Raw genomic sequence first — 3,665 nt, forward strand, 5'->3', positions numbered from 1 at the left:
AGGATTCAGCTCCTTTTCCAGGCTGGATAATATTCTATCTATCTGTCTATCTATCTACCTATGTATTTATTTCTATCACATTTTCTTTGTTTATTATCTGTTGAGAGACACTTTGGCTGTTTCTCTATCTTGTTTATGTGAATAGTGCTGAAATGAATATAGTGCAGATATCTCTTGGAAACCCTGATTTTTGCTTCCTTCACAAATATATCCAGAGATGGATTGCTGGATCATATGGTTGTTCTATTTTTAATCTTTTGAGGGACCTCCATTCTGTTTTCCATTATGGCTGTACCGATTTGCATTCCCACCAACAGTGTACAAGGATCCCCATTTCTCCACATCTTCGCCAACACTTGTTACCTATTGTCTTTTTGATAATAGAACTTCTAATAGGTGTAAAGTGATATCTCATTGTGGTTTTGGTTTGCATTCCAGGATGTTGGGTGATATTGAGTTACTTATTTTGTACCTGTCGGCCATTTGTATTTCTTCTATAGATAAACATCTATTAAGTTTATTTGATCATTTTTAATGAGATTATTCAGGTTTTTACCACTGAGTTGTTTGAGTTCCTTATATATTTCAGATGTTAACCTTTTAATGGATGTATGGTTTGCAAATATTTTCTTCTATTCTGTAAGTTCCCTTTAAACTTTGTTGATTTTTTCCTTTTCTGTGCAGGTTTTTAGCTTGATGGATTTACACTTCCTGATTTTTTTATTTTGTTGCTTGTATATTGAGGGTCATATACAAAAAAAATAGTCATTACAAAGACTTACATCAAGGAACTTGTATCTTAAGTTCTTTTCTAGGAGTCTTATAGTTTCAGGTCTTACACCATTACAGTATGAGAACACTCTGAATTTGGCTATATACTTACTTTTACCAATGAGTTTGATATTTTCATGTTTTCTTATTATTAGTTATCATCCTTTCATTTTAGCTTGAAGAACTCCCTTTAGCATTTCTTATAAGTAAGGTCTAGTGATGATGGACTCCCTTAGCTCATGTTTGTCTGGGAAAGTCTTTATCTCTCCATCAGTTTTTGTTTTCCCTAGGCAATGCCCTGAAGGAAGGTGCTGGTCACAAATAAGGAAAGAACTAACTGCTGAAGCTTTATGGAAATGGAGAATTTCTGCTAGGAATTAACGGGCAATATTCTAGAGTGACATCAATAAGATGGCAAAATAGGAGTTTTCTACCATCACCTTCCCACAGAACGTTACTTTCAACATTCACTCACAGATAAGAGTAACTTTGTGGTAGTTAGGAATCCAGCAGAGGATACTCAGCACACCACTGAAACCAAAAAATCTGATAACAGATCCATTGAAGAGGAATACTGAGGTGAACTGCATGGCTGAGAAATTGGGAGAGGCTAGGAGAAATAATACTAGCAGCCAAAGACTCTACAAAATTCTAAACATATACCTTCTTACCCAGAATCTCTTCATATAACTACGATTAGGTATTTTTTAGTCTCAATCTAACTGATGCAAAAGTTGAGTATCAGAGAGTTAAATGCGATCTTGGTCATTAGCTAATAAGGGATATATCTGAACTTGGCACATAGATCTTTTGATCCATGTCCCACACACTTTTTACCATCAATTACTGCCATATAAGGTCCTAAGTATAATTGGAAAAGGAGAGAAAATTTGGCTTCAATATGCAACATCAAACACTGAGTATATTCACATTTATTTAAAACCCTTGATCAACCATCATCACCTAAGGGTGTTGGCAGAATATACAAGCTACTTTTGACAGGTAATCAAATAAATTCTCAAGATTTTCATTTTCCATTAATGATCTTCATGCCTTGATATCCCCTGAGAAATGTAACCTCATCTGATATAGAAAAGAAAATGATAATGACTCAAAGATTCACTAATATTTTAAGGATTTATTTATTTATTTTAGAGAGAGAGAGAGAGAGAGTGTGTGTGTGTGTGTGTGAGTGTGTGTGTGTGTGTGCAAGAGCTTTGAGTTGTAGGGGCAGAGGGGAAGAGAGAATCTCAAGCAACTCTGCACTGAGGGTAGAACCTGGCATGGGGCTCAATCCCACGACCCCAAGATCACAATCTGAGCCAAAACCAGGAGTCAGTTGGATGCTTCATCAACTGAGCCACACAGATACCCCAGATTCACTAATTTTTTATACTAAAGATCCACTATCTTGAAAGTATTACAGCATTTATTTAAACCAGATGTTAGCAAATTGGCCTTTTCTGTGAGCGATCAGTTAGTAAATATTTTTGGTTTAGTGGGTCATATAGGCTCTGTCACAACTAGTCAACTCTGCTGTTGAAACATGAAAGTGACCATAGACCATATTTAAAAGAATGTGTTCCCATAAAACTTCATTTTCAAAAACATATGACAGGTCAGATGTGGTATACAGTAATAGTTTTCTGGCCCTTGAACTAAATTATCACAGGGGATTTTATATTTCCTACTTTACATTAATGCAGGCAATAATGAGGAAATGAAAAATACAAAATGGTAAATCTTAGACATGAGAATGATTCATATAGGGCTTTAACTTCTCAGAGAATAACATGTTAAACATTTTCCCTCCCTATTTACAACTGATAGTAATGTCTTGGACTGGTAGATGGGTTCAAAATATATTTTGGAGGAAAATCAATAGCAAACAGAACTCACTAATGGGTCAGTGTAACAGAAGAATCAAAAGATGACTCTAGACATACCAGCATAAGTAAATGGTGATGCCATTTGTTGAAATGGGAAGGACTGGCAGGAGAATATTTGGAGACGAGGGGTAGAATTAAAATTTCTGTGTTGAAATGTTAATTTTGAAATGTTATGAAACATCAAAAAAGAACTGTCAGTTAGGACTTCTTGAATGTACTCAGAGAAGGGGTTTTGACGAAAAAGATAAATGTGGGAGTCATCAGCTCATCGATGGCATTTAAAGCCATGGAAATGGATGAAATTACCTAGGCAGAGAATGTAGAAGGGAAAACAAGAGGAGGAAAGATCTTGATGTACTTTCTGAATCATCCAAGAATGAACTAATCATGTTCAGCTTAGTTAACCAATGCTAAGAGGACTTTTACTGTACTCTCAGTCTGGATAAATCTATAATTTGTGGGTGGTAATAAATGCACATTTCTACTCCCCAAGTAGTTTCTGTTTTCAAACTTGCTCAACCACATAGCCCTTTTCCAAATAAATATCTTGGGGTTTCTGTTCATCTAAACAAAATTTGGGGAATGCTATACAAGATAATAATGACTAGGGTATTGTATTTAATTTTTTATAAATTCTTTTTGTCATACTTACCACCTGTAGTTTTCTAGTCAAAGAGATAATATTAGCTTTTCCAGTATAAAGAAAAGAAGCAGATTTCAAATCTCTGCTATTGAGACTTCTGCTATATTTTACTTCTATCTGCCTAATATACTCAGGGCATTCCTTCCTGAGGTATTACCCACCCAAAGATATAGGCACATTCCCTGTGATTTAATCATGTGGAGAGAATAGCAACTAACAGAGTGGATACTTTCTTGTCATCTGCTCAAACATTTGTCCTTCTCTTATGCAAGACCACGCTCTATTTTCAGGAAGTCAATGGGGAAAAAAATTGAGAGTGTTCAAGACAATGGATTAGTGGAAATAGCATTCCATTTTCAGAG

The sequence above is a fragment of the Mustela nigripes genome, chromosome 3 (genome assembly GCF_022355385.1).
Source record: "Mustela nigripes isolate SB6536 chromosome 3, MUSNIG.SB6536, whole genome shotgun sequence".
Classification (NCBI taxonomy): domain Eukaryota; kingdom Metazoa; phylum Chordata; class Mammalia; order Carnivora; family Mustelidae; genus Mustela; species Mustela nigripes.